Source organism: Malania oleifera, chromosome 6, assembly GCF_029873635.1.
Source record: "Malania oleifera isolate guangnan ecotype guangnan chromosome 6, ASM2987363v1, whole genome shotgun sequence".
Lineage (NCBI taxonomy): Eukaryota > Viridiplantae > Streptophyta > Magnoliopsida > Santalales > Ximeniaceae > Malania > Malania oleifera.
In genome coordinates, this window is record NC_080422.1 from 30,295,839 (window position 1) to 30,313,822 (window position 17,984).

The following is a 17,984-nucleotide window of genomic DNA, read 5'->3' on the forward strand; positions in this document are numbered from 1 at the left end:
CAAAGCAAAGAGATACATGAAGACTTCAAGATTAGAAAATTTTTAAAGTCTTTAGGAAGTCTTGTGTAAGTACTTCATTTAAATATCAAATTGAATGCTTTGAAGTTCATTAGGGCTATTCATGGACTTAGAGACCATATTTTGAAAATCCCGGAAAATACTCTTTAAAAGTATTGAAACAAGTTGGCTAAATTTTTTGGAAACAAACTTGAAAAGCAGTGTTTTTAATTATTCAAGTGACTGGCCTTTGTCTGGTTAGGCGACGGACATTTTTCTACTGAGTTAAATTTGACAGACAATGTAGGATCAAGTGACTAACCCTGTTTTGACCTTGAAAATACACTGATTTTCAAAGGTCAGGCGACTAACCCCGATGGGTTCAGACGACTGACCCTCGTAACGGCTAATTTTTAAATAGTGTTTTATAGTTTCCTAAAAGAGCAAAACTTCTGAATTTTGAGTTAATCTAAGAAAGATCCTGGTGATATACTCTTTGGGCTTTAATTTCATTCTTCATTGATATTTACTTTGAAGTATTGATTAGTTGTGCTATATTTGTATTAATCTGCTCTATCTGAAAGTATTTCTTGTACACAAGAATTCTTTCTTGTTTTCTTGACTGTTCAGGGCTGTTGAATCATTATACCAAGCATGGGGTATCGTTTGGAGAGGTGTACTCTATCCTATTGAAGGAGGGATTGTAAGGTTGCTCCTACCCATAAAGGAGTTTTATAGTGGAATCCTTAGGTGGTGTTGCTTAAGGCGAGGACGTAAGCGGGTATAGCCGAACCTTGTAAAAACTCGAACACTCTCTTTAATTTTTGGCACACATATAATTGCATGGTTCTTTATTTTAAATCTATAAATTGTGTGGATTGAATATTAAATAAATCAAAAATTAATTTGACTTTGGGATACCGGAAACCAAATAGGAGTACGTTGGTTGATCAATACTTATTGTAGAAACCATAAGGGAGTACGTTGATTGATTAACACTCAAGACTCATTAATCGAAAGTTTATTTAAGTTATGAGTTTTGGAAGAGTGTTGGAAATTTCAAGTGTGCTTTATTAAATCTATTAACACAGGGCTTTTATCAAACTTTACTACGAGTTATTCAATCGCTGAATCTCTAAAGCTTTACTTATGATGCCTCGATTTTCAAACCATTTTTTTCCAATAAATAATAAATACTAATCATATATCGGCCATGTCAAAAACTCTGATTCCATTTAAACATAACCCAACCCAAAGCGGGTGTCGGGTAAACAGCCATACAAACAACCCTAATAGCGAAAGTCAAAATTTATAAACCATTCATAATACAAATAACCAGAATACTAAACATCCATATACGTGTATATATATATATATATATATATATATATCTAACACATCCCCAAAAATTAACCAAAAACTCTATGGAAATCATACATCCCAAGGTCAAAACAATCACCCAGTCTATCAGGGTACCAGCTCCCCTCTATCTCAAAGTTCTATCTCTTGGTCTGTCACGGTTCCTTGAAATATTTAGATATTTGGGTGAGACACATCTTAGTAAGACGGAATATTTACAGTGTGTGGCAGTACAAGTTTCGTTATATCATAATATACATATTTCAATGATAATACCATTCGATAAAAATATACCAATAATACTCACAACCATTTAGATATAAAATATAAGCTTTTATAAACTTTACTTTAATTTTTCAAACTCATTCAAATGCAACCCATATTTATCAGCAAAAGTACATAAGGTTAGGGGAGATTACACGCTCATACATGTGGCTTCCTTCTGCTATGATATCGTTTGTAACCTTGCCCAAATAGTTCGGGTGCGGTTACAACTAATACTTATCTGGGCACTCACCTTACTTAGTAAGCCCTAAGGCAGAGAGTTTTACTTTGCCCTAAATATTTATGTTATTAAATTCACGCTTTTTCATTCTTATTTCCATTTCACATCTAACTCATGAGTGTCTTTGGTAACCAATCTATGTGTTGTTTGTAACTTATGGTTGCCCTGAGGATATTCTCCATGCCATGCTTCCCCCCATGGTCAAAGTTGTGCAGCCCGAAGGCTGGATCTAAACCGTGGTTGGCCTACCCGGTTAGATCAAAATAAGAACTCTACCTATCCATCTATAATATGATTGGTCCACCGCAGCCTGGTCTAGACCCAGGGGTAGTCAACATCCCAAAGGCCCAATCGACTGCCATGCCACACTCTCCATGAGACCATGTGGTTGCTCTAACACCTCCCTAGCAACTGTACCATACTCTTTATCAACAACTGTCCATGAGGGTTCTCGTTTCCATATTTCATCATTCACATTTCGTACTCACGTTTCAATATTCACATTGCAGTATTCTCATGGCAATATTCACATTTCCATATTCACAATTCAAGTATTCACATTTCAACATTCACATTACAGTATTCACATTACAATATTCACATTTTCATATTCATATTTTCATATTCACATTTCAGTATTCATATTGCAATATCCACATTTTCATATCCACATTTTAGTATTCATATCTCATCCCATAATGGTATATATATATATCACATTTCAATATTCTCATAATTTTCTATTTCTTTCTCTTCTTTTCAATACACATTCTATTCTCATAATCGTGTATATCTTATTTCGCGTATTTCAACATTTCTAAATAAAACATAATTCATCATCTCATATCTTTCAAATCCCAAAAAATCATAATTCAATATGACTCATATGCCATACAAACTTTATATGATATTTGTATCATAATAATTTCAAGAAAAATATTATATTCTCATTTTCACATATTAATTCAACCAGAAATTCTCAAAATGACTGTTATAATTTATTCTTTTTACCCTACTTACTGAGAGGTCCATTAAAAGCCCAAATCGTACGCCCATGGCGTCTGAAACTAAAAACCCTAAAAATCACTTTTTTTTTTCCCAAACCAATCATCTCATCTCCTAGAATAATTCTCATTTAACACTTCCTAGGCCCTATATACTCCAAATAAATACTTAAACCCTAGAATACCTTGCTTACTCTGATTTTGGAGTGGTGCCCAAGACTCCAAATCAACAATCCACTCCAATTAAGTTGTAGAGAATCTCCCCACGAACCTCGTGGTAATTTCTGATCGTCAAAACAAGTTTCAACGGAGCGAAAATCAAAGGGAGAGAGAGAGAGAGAGAGAGAGAGAGAGAGAGAGAGAGAGAGAGAGAGAGACAGCTAGAATTGTAAGGTAGATAGAGAGAACGAGAGAAGAGAGAAGAGAGAAAATTTTGCTAGAAAATGACGAAAGAGCTATTTATAGGCCCGACTTCATCGATGAGCCTATGAAGACACTTCGTTGACGAGGAGGCTGGTTTGTCTACGAACCTAAAATTCTATGAAATTCCCTCACTTTCAGTATCTTCTTGTTGATGAGACATATGTACTTCGTCGACGAGACCTAAAGAGACATTTATTGACGAAGACCATTGGTTCGTCGATGAAACCCTAATGATCCCCCCTTTTCCTTTTTCCTTCTCTTTCATTTCTTTTCTTTTATTACTTTCATTAATTAAATTTTTTGGGTCTCTACATTCTCCCCTCCTTATAAAATTTCATCATCAAAATTGCTATTCATCACCTATTCATCCTTAAAGAAAATATCTCAATTTTATTAATTATTCTCACTTATGGTGGAGGAATACTGTGGTTACAGAAAAAGGGTTCTGAGAAATTACAATCATGTAAAAAGAAAAAAGAAAACTCCCCCAAAATCATTCGTATCCTAAAACAAATAACACTATCTATATTACATTACACTATACAAGCCAATATACATACCTTAATATTTACTTTTACTCTGACTGGTTCAACTCTAAACTCCACTGAAGAGATGTGGATATTTCTAGCGCATTTGTTCCTCTAATTCCCAGGAAACTTCCTCTAGTGCATGACTATGCTATAACACTTTTACCAGTGGAATCCTCTTTGTATGCAACTCTTAGTCCTTCGAATCTAAAATCTACACTGGCATCTCTTCATAAGATAAGACATCATCAAGCTCCAGTGTCTCATAACTGATCACATAGGAGGGATCTGAGATGTGTTTCCTCAACATAGAAATGTGAAATACATCATGGATTTTAGATAAAACTGGTGGTAATGCCAACCCGTAGGCAACTGGACCCACTCTTTCGAGAATCTTAAATGGTCTAATATACTTAGGGTTTAATTGACCCTTCCTCCCAAATCTCATAACTCCTCTCATTGATGCCACTTTTAGAAATACATGATCTCCTGCGTCAAAATTTAACTCTCGCTAGTGAGTATCTGCATAACTCTTCTACCAACTTTGTGCTGTTGTGATTTTGTCTCTAATGAGTCTGTTGTATTAGCTTTGGCCCCAAAATCTGTTTTCCCTAATCTCATCCCAGTACAACAGGGATTGGCACCTCCTTCCATATAACGGTTCATATAGTGCTATCCCAATACTGGTCTGATAACTATTATTGAAAGCAAACTCGACCAGTGGCATGAATTGTATCCAACTGCCCCCGAAATCTAGCACACAAGCTCATAGCATATTCTCCAGTATCTGTATCGTCCTCTCCGTTAGCCCATCTGTCTAAGGATGAAATGTTGTGTTGAACATCAACTAAGAACCTATGGCCTTCTACAAACTCCTCCAAAACAGAGATGTAAACCATGGGTCTCAGTCTGATACTATGGACACTAGTACACCATGCAATCTAACTATCTCTTGAATATACAAATCTGCTAGTCTGCTCATGAAATAATTAATTTTGATAGGCAGGAAATGGGCAGTCTTCGTAAGTTGATATACAACTACCCAAATGGCGTCCTATCTAGGTAGTGCTAGCAGTAACCCTGTGACAAATCCATCGCTATATGTGATTACACGCTTAAACTACATAATTAGGTGATTTGATTCATGCATTAGAGTCTATATTTTTAATTAAATACCTAATTACTTTTAATATTTTAATACGGTGTCCTATTTATAATATTTGGGTTTTATTGAGCAATTTATGATTTTTGACATTTTTTTATCGCAGAAAAATTTTCGGGAGCTAAAATTGGTACTAGTTCGTCATTTGCACATAATTTTCTTGTATGAGCTCCGATCGAGACGATTCAAAATCCTTAAGAAAGATGAGAAGATTATTTACAACTTTTATGTTTTGAGCTTCTAGAGAAACGGGCTCTAAGATGGTCAAAATCATCCTTGTTCTCTAAAAACGAAAAGGAAGATAAAGAAGAAAAAAAAAACAAATACAATTACTTGATGTGACCCGGCTATGCAGCCGGTTCCGTCCCTATCTTGGGTATCTCCCCCTTTTCCCTTTAAATCTTCTTTTTTTCTTTCTCACAGAGGCTGCACCCAACTTCCCCTGTTCCTTCTTCCTCCTTCCCTTCCTTTTCTCCTTCTCCTTCTTGACTCCTTCTTCCTCCTTCCCTTTTCTCTTCTAGGTTCTTTTTTTTTTTTTGTTTTTTTCTCCTTCTCTTTCCCTTCTCACCTGACTCCCTCTCTTCCCTTCTATCTCCTTCTCTTCTCCCTCCTCCTCTAGCTCTCTCTCTCTCTCTCTCTCTCTCTCTCTCTCTCTCTCTCTCATCCTCTCTCTCTCTCTCTCTCTCTCTCTCTCTCTCTCTCTCAGTTGTTGCTGAACCCCAAACCCCCCTGCTGTCCCTTCTTCTTCTTCTTCATCTGCTGCTATGTCGCCGCCCATGAGTGCTACCTACTACACCGCTGCTGCCTTGCTCCATTGCTATTGTTGAAGCTGTTGGTGCTTCTCCTAGCTGCCACCTTTGCCGCTGGATGTCCAAACCCGAGAGGCCTGTTGTTCTCTTGCGACAGCTAAGTCCAAGAACCACCATCGTTGCTGCCCTGCTGCCACAGCTACTGAACCCCGAGCCGTGGCCAACCATCCCAAGAAGCCTCCTTCAGCTTGCTTATACTCTGAACCACAACCACCTACTACCTCGCCTGCTGAACCCGAGAAGCCAGCCATCTGCAGCTCCTTGTTCTCTTGCGGCCAGCCTCTGCAGCTCCACACCCATAGGCTAACTCTCTTTCTCTCTCTCTCTCTCTCTCTCTCTCTCTCTCTCTCTCTCTCTCTCTCTCTCTCTCTCCTATTTCCCTTATTTATATTTAAATGAATCTTGTTAAGGATTAACTAAAGTTTTAAACTTTGAATCTTGTTTGGGATATTATTATTGTTCAAGCTTATTTATTTATTTATTTATTTATTTATTTATTTTTCTCTCAATTGAATTTATCATTATATTTAATTATTGTACGAGTTATTTAGTTATTTATCATTAAAAAAAATATTTTCTTAGAAGTTAAATTAATTGTCTTCTTTAAAATTTAAATTCTGTTGAGTTCAGTTTAGTTTAAGTTTTATTAAAGTTCAATTTTTTTTAGTGTTCCATTTATGGTTGAGTTTTTTATCGCACTTAAATTAGGTGTTATTTAAATTTGTGATTGGTTGAGTTTTTAGAATTGCACATTTTAATGACGTAGGAAAATTACTGTCTTTAATTTTTGTTTCAAAGTTCAACATGTGTTTCAATTTCTCCCTCGTTAATTATGGGATTTTTGTATCTTGTTATTTAATTTAGTGCGTGTTAGGTTTTAGAGTTTAAATTGCACGTTATTTTAATTTGTTAAAAAAAATCTCAAACAATCCAGGAACCCGAATCTAAATTGAGTTCAATGACTTTTTATTTTTGATTGGAAATACATAGAATTTGGAATTAAACTGCATTCCTTGAGAAGACGATCTAGCCCTTGGGCTAAATATTACACAACGTAGCTCCTATATTTGGGATAACTTCTGAGCTGCTCATTTTTCGAGTGAGTCAAGTTTTTGGTGCCGTTGTAGGGGATTACTAGTTTTAATTTCAAATTTTGTGTTTTTCCAATTATTTTTGATTTTTCATTAATTAAAAAAATAAAATAAATAAAATAAATAAAAATTTTGAAAATTTTGAAAAAATTGATCATGCTTGTTTGCTGCTGTGTTGGTGAATTTCTGCTGTTTACATTGATGTTTGATGCCTTGGGTCTGAGATAATTTGAATAGACTATCTAAAATTTCACCTCGCACTGGTAGGGACACATAAAGCATAGAATCTGATTGTTCTCTTATTACTTTTACAAGTGATTCTGAAATTGATTTGAGTAATTTGTTTGACCAATCCTTTGAGGAAGTCATGGCTGCACCTACACCACATACACTTCAGGATTTTCTATAGTCGACACGCACTTCCACACCTTCTTGTATTGTGTTACCACAAGATGCACCGAACTTCAATATTAAGCATGGCATATTATCTATGATACCCCAGTTTCAGGGGATGGATTATGAGAGTCCAGACCAACACTTGACAATTTTTTAGGGGCTGGAACTGATGAATATATCAAACTTCGTTTGTTTCCCTCTTCTTCGAAAGATAAGGCAAAAATCTGGTTTAATTCTCTACGACCTAACTCTATTACTAGCTGGGCTGAAATGCAGTGTGAGTTCTTACATAAGTTCTTTCCTTTTCAGAGAACTCAGTACATGCCGGAGCGAATCAGCCAGTTCACACGGAGAAGTTACGAGACATTCCCGGCTTGCTAGGAGAGATTCAAGGACCTGATGAACATATCTCCACACCACAGATTCGAATCATGCAAGTTAGTGAATTAATTTTATACTGCTTTAACCCCTGCATGCAAATAGTTTGTCCAGACTATGTGCAATGGGGAGTTCTTCAGCAAGGAACCAGATGAGGCTATATTATTCTTCAATTACTTAGCTGAGAGTGCCCAACAATGGAATACATGTCATGAACGAGCACCAATAGCAGCACAACCTCTCAGAGCAATCAGTGGTGAAGGCAGATACGAGGTCAAAGAGGAACGTAGTTTACAGGCTCTTGTTGCTGCGTTGTCTAAGAAACTGGAGGTTATGGAATTAGAAAAAGTGAAAGCTAAGGATTGCTCTATCTGTGAGACCTCGGACCACAGAATTCAAGAATGTCATTTACTACCAGTTCGGCGGGAGAGTAGATCTAACCGGGAATAATTACTAAATTGGGTTAACAAATCTCAGAATCAGCGGTTCTTGAACACTTATAATCCTTGATGGAGGAATCACCCGAACCTCTCATGGAGGAATGATTAGTCCGGTACATCATCCTCACAATATCAACAAGTTCCTCAATCTTGTGCACCACCCCCACAGCCGTTATATCATCCAGTTGCATCTCCTCAACCGAATTATCAACCGCAATAGATTTCTCAGAGCTACGCACCGCCGAGATTCCAACCAACTCTAGCTCTTATTCCAGCAAAGAAATCTCCTAATGATAGCATGACGCAGATGACTAATATGTTCCAACAATTCATGTAGCTTTATGCCATAACCCCCGGAGAATTGAGAGATTCCATGAATAAGATAAGTACACAGTTGAATACCCTGGAAAAAGGGAAATTTCTTGCACAGCCTTAGCCAAATCCCCAAGTATATCAACAACAACTATAATCGGTGTACAACGTTTCAAAGGATGCTTTTGTGTCAACTAAGGCAGTTATTACCTTGAAAAGAGGAAAAGAAGTTGTCTGTTCTAAAATGCCCACTAATCAACAAACAGTTACTCTAACACCTAAAGTGATAGCTGAGATAGATAAGGGGAAATAAAAATCAAATGTAACAAGCTTAGATTCAAAGAAATTAGATAATAAAGAGGATGAGCCGGTTAAGGAGTATCAACCTGTAGTACCCTATCCTTAACGATTGACATCTGGTTAGAAAAATAAGTATCACACTAAGATCCAAGAAATATTCAAACAGATGAAGATCAACATTCCACTTTTGGATGCAATACAACAAGTCCCTAAATATGCAAAATTTCTGAAAGACCTATACACAGTAAAAAGGAAATTGAACGTGAAGAAAACGACTTTCTTGACTAAGCAAGTTAGCGCGTTGATATTGAGTCAGACTCCACAGAAACTTAGAGATCATGGTTCTCCCACTATTTCTATCATGGTTGGTGAATCTCATATCAGGAAAGCTTTACTTGATTTGGGGAGTAGTGTGAACTTGCTCCCATTTTCGATATATGAATAGCTGGATTTAGGTGAGCTGAAGAAAACTACTATGATGCTATATGTTAACCTTTTGAGTCTGATCCCTGTTTTGATGCTAACAAAGCACATGTTTCTTACGTGTGTATTTAGCATGTGAACAGGTTCATTAATTCAACACAAACATAAGGAAACAAAGATGGAAGCTTGCAGGACTTATATATGATCAAGCGCATTCCATGAAGTCAGATGAGCAAAAAGACAAAGAAGATGTTTATTTTATGTAAGTGCATTAATTTTTTATACCTCTAGTCTGTAATAAAGCATGCATTTGCATGATGTGTTTGAATGCTCAGAACGACCGTCGATAGTCCCTAGGGACCAGCACATTTCACCAAAATTCTTTTTCTAAAAAGACTTTAATCATACAAAGTTTTTGGAATAGTTTTAGGGTCAAAATCGAGGCTAAACGAGGTCGACCGACGCCGATTTTTTAGGGTTATTTCTCAAAGGCCTTAGACTGACCTTAGAACCCTAAATTCTTCATAAAAATATGTCCTATAGTTTTAACATTAGTCATCATATGAATAGGGAAAATATTAAAAGAGAAAAATGACCGAAAATGCCCAAATTGGCATGCTCGGCTGACCGAACTCAGTTATACTGAGTTCCTCGGTCAACCGAATCCCCACTGGGTCAAAATGTTGACCGCTTGATTGACCGACCAGAAGTATATTGGGAAGACCTGGTTGACCGAACTTCCTTGGGTCAACAAGTTAACCTCCCAATCGACCGACCAGAATTATATAGGCAACGCCCAAGTTAACCGAACCCCTATGTGGGAATTGTCAACTGCCCAGTCGACTTGAACCTCATAGTTCAAATTGACTTGATCAACCGAACTGCATGGATTTGGAAAATCGCCCTTGAACCATACAAGTCTGGTCGACCGAACTTGGCTCCACAGTCAACCGAACCTCAAGTTCGGTCGACCGAGCCTCTCGGATTGATAAATTTTTTATCGCGGTAAAATGAGGTTATTTTTAATTAAACATCATTAATCTTTTTCTAAAATGACCTCTGTGTCCCCAACGGCCATAATTTTCATAAACTCTATAAATGTCCCCTCATTACTCTTGATTAGTAACTTTGATTAACTTTAAAACCTCTCAAATCATTTTCTTAATCAAAGTTCCCTCACTCATGTTTTCATTGTAAAATCTTTTTGGGATTATAGTTTATACTCTCCAATCTCTTCCAATCATTATTTTAAAAATCATTTTAAAGAGAACATTTTATTTTGGGCATTTATTTTACACTCATTTACATTTACTTTTATTTGCAACTTCATTTATTAAAATTGTTTTTGAGAGTAGTTTTAATATTTCTTTCGGTTATTTTTTTATAAACATTTTCTTTGGGAGAAATTATTCATTGCACAAATCCTTTTGAACTTAAACTCCAAATTCTTCAAATAATTTTATTTGTGAATATCTTTATGGGAGAACATAACAATCATTTTATATACTCATATGTTTTATTTGTGCATTAATTATTTAGATGAGCACCCTTTACTCTGCTGAGCTCAAATTATATCATTCGAGAGTGCATACATTTTTATGAGCTTAATGTGTACATTCATGCTTGTATTTAGAAGCTTTTTTAATATGTACAAAAATATTTTATTGTATGGTTGGGTTCATCTTATTGATTGAACTGTGGAGTTTCAGCCCCGTAAATGAGACTGGTTCGGTTCAGCCCGAAATTGAACTAGGGAGTCTCAGCCCCATAAGTGAGACTGGTTCTGTTCAACACGAAAATTGAACTAGGGTTTTCCTTGCCCCATAAGGAGAGGATGTAAAAGGTTTCTGCTCCACCTGGTTAAGTGAGCAGGTATAGTGGAATCCTTGGGGGTATGCCCAAGGCGAAGACGTAGGCTGGTTTGGCCGAACCTCAATAGAAAATCTGGTGTCACTCTCTCTATCTTATTTAAATTCATGCACTTTAATTTTAGTAGGTGTATGAATGTTTATTTGATGTCAAAATTATTTGTATACACACATTTGATTTAAATAAGATACTACCCCTGTGTATGTTTGCTTTCATTATTAAACTCATTTTACATACACACACACACACACACACACACACACACACACACACACACATATATATATATATATATATATATATATGTTGAATGGGATATGAACAATGGTGAATCGACAAAATATTTTAATTTAACCGAAAATTTTTAAATGTCCAATTCACCCCCCTCTTGGGATCACACCAATTCCAACACTACAATTAGCAGACAGATCCGTAAAAGCTCCACGAGGCGCTGTTGAGGTTGTATTGATTCAAGTTGACAAATTTTACTACCTAGTGGACTTCGTTGTTCTGGACATGCAGTAGCCTGTTTCCACCATATATCAGGTCCCCGTTATTCTTTGCTGACCATTCCTTGCTACTTCTAATGCCTTGATTAACTGTCAAAGCAGAATACTCAAGCTTACGTTCGAAAACATGACAATGGAGATGAATGTGTTCAATAAGACGTCAACTAGGTATGATGATTTAGAGGTACACACATTAGATGTGGTAGATGACTTGGATATGTTAGGGTTGTTTTCAGCATTTGGTTCTAATGATGCATTTAAGAATGAATCCCCCGAGCTACCTGAAGTATATGATGAAAAAATTCCCTTAATTAGAGCGTTGCTAAAATCTAATGGGTAGTCCACAGAGATAAATGCAATACCAGTCCTTGAGGAGCAATAGAGACCAAACCCCACCATGACAGAGGTGATAAAGAAAGAAGTGCTGAAAATGTTAGACATCACTTATCCTACTATCAACATGTCACGTGGCCCTTGGGTGGATGATATTGTGAACTATTTAGCCACCGACCAAACACCAGAACATGGGATAATGCAGGATAAGCGATAGTTCTTTGCAGAAGTCAAGATCATATTTGAGAAGGCGGGTTGTCCTAACCAAAAAGCCTGGTTCAAGAAATTGGACTATGGGTTATAAAACAAATTAACTTTTTACTTAATAATGCCATAGGTTTGAGAAAGTTGCAGGTGCATGAGCTTACAGAATCCAAAAGGAAAGTTTATAACAAGGACAGCTTAGCGAAGAAGTAGATGAAGTTGCAGCATAAAATAGGGATAAAAAACTCTTCCTAAATCAGCAAGGCCTTCTCTACAACTCTAGATACTATCTGTTTCCCTGGAAGCTGAGATCCCAATGGGGTGGCTCACATATCGTTGAATACGCTTACTCTCACGATGCAATAGAAGTGATGGATCCAACGAATGATAACTGCATCATGGCCAATGAACAGTAGCTGAAGCTTCCCACGATCCCCTTCGATCCCAATAAAGAGGTCTTGCTTCTGCAATATCCTATGGGAGTCCTCTTACCTTTCTATCTTACTGTTTTTCTTTTCCATTTTTTTCTTTTCATTTTTTTTGTTTTTATTTCCATCTTTTTTTTCTTTTTCTATTGCATTAGTTGGTAGTGATTTTCTATTAGTTTGTTCACCCGTGCATAGTTTTTCTATTTCCCCTATGCTTTCACATTGAGGACAGTGTTCCAAAACTAATAAAAAAATAAAAAATAAAAAATAAAAGAAAGAAAGAGTATTGAGGAATTACACTTACTTATACCCTTACCATACTTGCATATAACCTAGGAATTACACACTTGAGTCATTTATGTGTAGTTTCTCTTTATATGACTTTGTAACTCCATGAAAAATTGATTGGTAGTACACTCGTGTTAATTTGGCTATATAAACTCTTGTATTTACACGACATCTCATGAGGTTGAATAGACACATTCACATGATTCATTAAACTTAGGGTTCCTTGTAAGCACTGAGAGAACACCCATGGCGACTATGACACCTTGTGAGATATCCTTAAGCTATTTGTCGTCTTTTTGAGTGTTAACATCAAATAAAAGTTCACGAAACTTAGTTCTCTTTTCTTCTGAACAATTCTTTGTACACTAGTCTCTGTTTTTGATTTGTTAGCCTAGAGGTGACATCTAGTGGGAAGATAGAAGATTCTCCAAGTATGAAGATTCTTCAACTGTTTAATACCTCAGATGTATTCAAACCAAGTTTGTGAATAAGTTGATCTAGGGTGATCTTGGTTGGACATGGTGAGTAGGTGAGAAGATGCTAGGGTGAAGGACCCGACACCTCACAAACAAGCTAGATCTTTTCATACTTGTCCACTTCATACATTTAGCGTTTGTTCCTTGCAATATATGGAATGTTTGATCGCGACACTTCTCCTCACATATGATGAGTGAACCCATCCTTTTTGAGTGTTCTTGAGGGTATATCAGCTAGGCCAAGTCAAAACCACTATTCTGTAGGTGTCCACTGGTATCCTAGGTGTAACGAGTCATACACATACATTACACATACCTCGAGACTTCGCCTTGTTTGTACTTGGATTTATATAACTACATTAACTCTGAATTGTACTACTAGTTAACTTCATGTGAGTATATTGTTCTTAATTGCTATACAACAACGAAGCTTGCATGAATGACTTACTTCGAAAATGTGTGCATTGTATATGATGAGTTTGTGTAAATTTGGTTATATTCCTGTATGTGAAATGGTATGGTTGTGTCACATGTGCATTTATTCATGTTTTTTGGAATTAGTATTTGTGGATACCACCCTGAAATTCATTCACGTTATTTGCTAGAAACTAGCAAAACGTTAGTTGGGGGGTTGTGATTACGTGCTTAAATTGCGTAGTTAGATGATTTAATTAAAGTATTGGGGCCTATATTTTTAATTAAATACCTAATTACTTTCAATATTTTAAAACGTTCTCCTATTTATAATATTTGGATTTTATTAAGCAATTTATGAAATTTTGGCATTTTTTTATCGCAAAAAAATTATTGGGAGCTAAAACCGGTATTAGTTTGTAATTTGCGCATAATTTTCCCATTCGAGCTTCGATCGAGATGATTCAAAATCTTGGAGAAAGATGAGAAGATTATTTATAACTTCTCTGTTTTGAGCTTCAAGAGAAACGAGCTCTAGAATGGTCAAAATCATCATTTTTCACTAAAGAAGAAAAGGAAGATAAAGAAGAAAACAAAAAAAAAAAAGAAAATAAAATATAATTACCTAATGTGACCCGGCCATGCAGCCAGGTCCGGACCTTCTCTTGGTGCACGCTGGTAGGGCGCCCCCCCTTCCCCCTTTAAAACTTTTTTTTTTTCTCAGAGAGGTTGCACCTAGCTTCCCCTGTTCCTTCTTTCTCCTTCCCTTCCTCTTCTCATTCTCCTTCTTGGCTCCTTCTTCCTCCTTCCCTTTTCTCTTTTCGGTTCTATTTTTTTTTTCTCCTTCACTTTCCCTTCTCACCTGACTCCTTCTCTTCCCTTCTATCTCCTTCTCTTCTCCCTCTTCCTCTAGCTCTCTCTCTCTCGGCAGTTGCTGAACCCTGAACCCCCTGCTGCCCCTTTTTCTTCTTCGTTTGCTGCTGTGCCGCTACCCACAACTGCCGCTGCACCTACTGCACCATTGCTGCCCTACTCCATTGCTACTATTCAAGCTGCTGGTGCTTCTCCTGGCTGCCACTTTTGCCGTTGGAGGTCCGAACCCGAGAGTCTTGTTGTTCTACTGCCGCAGCTGAGTCCAAGAACCACCACCGATGCTGCCCTGCTGCCACAGTTGCTGAACCCCAAGCCACGGCCAGCCATCCTGAGAAGCCTCCTCCGACTTGCTGTTACTCCGAGCCAGAACCACCTGCTACCTTGAGTGGTGAACCCGAGAAGCCAACCACCTGCAGCTCCTTTTTCTCCTATGGCCAACCTCTGCAGCTCCACACCCACGGGCTAACTCTCTCTCTCTCTCTCTCTCTCTCTCTCTCTCTCTCTCCTCTTTTCCCTTAATTATATTTAAATGAATCTTGTTAAGGATTAGTTAAAGTTTTAAACATTGAATCTTGTTTGGGGTATTATTATTGCTCAAGCTTATCTATTTATTTATTTATTTTTCTCAATTAAAATTATTATTAGATTTAATTATTGTTCAAGTTATTAAGTTCTTTATCATTAAAAAAATATTTTTTTAGAAGTTAAATTAATTGTCTTCTTTAAAATTTAAGTTCTGTTGAGTTCGGTTTAGTTTAAGTTTTATTAAAGTTCGATTTTTTTTAGTGTTTTGTTTATGGTTGAGTTCTTGATCACACTTAAATTAGTTGTTATTTAAATTTGTGATTGGTTGAGTTTTTAGAATTGCATGTTTTAATGATGTAGGAAAATTAGTGTCTTTAATTTTTGTTTCGAAGTTCAACACGTGTTTCAATTTATCCCTCGTTAATTATAGGATTTTTTTTCTCATTATTTAATTCAGTGCGTGTTAGGTTATAGAGTTTAAATTGCACATTATTTTAATTCGTTAAAGAAAATCTCAAACAATCTAGGAACCTGAATCTGAATTGAGTTCAATGACTTTTTATTTTATATTGGAAATACGTAAAATTTTGAATTAAATCACATTCCCCGAGGAGACGATTTGGCCCTTAGGCTAAATATTACACGACGTAACTCCTATACTTGGGATAGCTTCCGAACTGCTCATTTTTCGAGTGAGTCAATATGTTCCAACTTCCACTCAGGAATGTGAAGTGGCTGCAAAGATCTCACCGATCTCTGATGCTCAGTTTTCACCTACTGGCATGTCAAACACTGAGTTACAAACTCAGCAATCTCTTTCTTCATGTTGCTCCACTAAAATGACTCCCAAAGATCCCTATACATTTTAGTGCTACTAGGGTGTACAATATATAAGGATCTTTCTTAATCTCAAGATCGGCAGGTACACATAGCCTGGTACAGAACCTCAAGGCTCCATCATCTGAGATACTGAAATCTACCTCCAAACCATCCTGTACTTTTTCCATAATTTCCATTAATTCTATGTCTTTCTTATAGGGTCGGTTGTAGTACTAGATTGGAAATAAATGCCTGATGATTGCCCTTTATGAGTTCCACACCGAGTCTTTCTAAATCCATCTGAATTGGATGTTGAATCGGTGATCACTCGAAAAATGAGCAGTTCGGAAGCTATCCCAAGTATAGGAGTGACGTCGTGTAATATTAAGCCCAAGGGCTAGATCGTCTCCTCAGAAAATGCGTTTTAATCTCAATTTCACGTTCTCCCAATCGAAAATAAAAATGTACTGAACTTGGTTCAGATTCGGGGTTTTTCAAGATTGTTCAATTTCACTTTTGATGAATTAAATGACACGTAATTTAAAACTCTAAACTAACATGCGCTAAATAAAAGAAAACAAGAATAGAAACCCTACGTCTACTTAAAGAAACATTGGGACACGCATTAATAAAAACTGGAAACCTAGAACATGGAACTAAAACATGCAAGAATGGAAACTCAATTAGACACAAACGCACACACTAAAATCGAACCTTTAACAAGACTACGAAATTTAAATCAAACATCATATTTTAAACGCAAACACAAACTCAACGAGAATTTAAAACATGCAAACAATGACAAAATATGATAAAAGCATAACCTTTAATCAAACCGAGAATTTAAATTAAGAGAAAAATAAAAAACAAACAATTTAAAATTTTTAAATCTACTAACAGCAAGATAAGAAAATTTAAACTTCAATAAAAAAATAAAATAAGAAAAACCATCTTCTAAACATAGCAATAAACTTAAATAAATAATTAAAAACAAGTGTTATTTTGCAACTAAAAGAAAAGGAAAAAGAAAGAACGAAAAGAGAGAGCAAAAGAGAAACAAAGGTTCGGTTGCAGAGAGTGGTGATGCTGCCGAGTCTACTGGTTTGCTGTGGAGCTGGGCTGCCATGGCTGTCACTGGAGTTGCTAGAGGTGCTCGAAGCTTGGGGAGTGAGAAAAGCTCAACTGGGAGGTTGGAGAAGTACAGAGATGCTCTTGAGAACTCGGGTTGCAGCAAGGCTGCTGTTCTGGCTCAGGTCCTGCTGCTGTTATAGTGGAAAGCACACGGTTGGTCTGTCTCTGCTGAAGCTACTGCTCGGGTAGAGGTTTGGGAGGCTAGCGGAGAGATTTTCAGAGAGGGAGAGAATGAAAGAATAGAGGGGGAAGGGAATACAGAGAGGGAGAATAGGGAAGAAGAAAGACAAACGGAAACAGCGAAAGAGAGGACGAGAATAAATCAAGGTAAAGAGAAGAAGAAGAGAAGGAGAAAAAGAAGAGAGAAGAAGAGAAAAAAATAAAAGAAAAGAAAAGAGAAGGAAGAAGATGGTGCGCAGAAAAAAAAGAGGAGATTTAAAGGGTAGGGGGGCGGTGCCCTAGGACCCAAGACCCGGATAGGAGACCCGACCCGAATTGTTATATTTTTTTTTCATTTTTTTAATTCTCTGTTCATCACAAATCTGACTCTTCTGGAGCCCATTTCTCGCAAAACTAAAAATACAAAAGTTGTAGATAATTCTTTCCTCTTTCTCTAAAAATTTGAATCGTCTCAATCGGAGCTCAGACAGAAAAGTTATGCACGAAATACGAACAGGTATCGGCTTTGGTTTTCGAGATTTTTCCTGCAACAAAAAATTACCAAAACTTCATAAATAATTCAATAAAGTTCAAGAATGATGATTTTGGCACTTTATTAAAATATTGGAAAATTTTGGACATTTAATTAAAATTATAAACCGTAAAGCCCGGGTTAAGATGCCCAATTACGCAGTTTTGACGCGTAATCACACCCCCCAACTAGCGTTTTGCTAGTCTCTAGTAAATGACGTGAATGAATTTCAAGGTAGTGCCTACGATTACAAACTCCAGTGATCATGAAATCAATGCACATGCGACACAAACATACC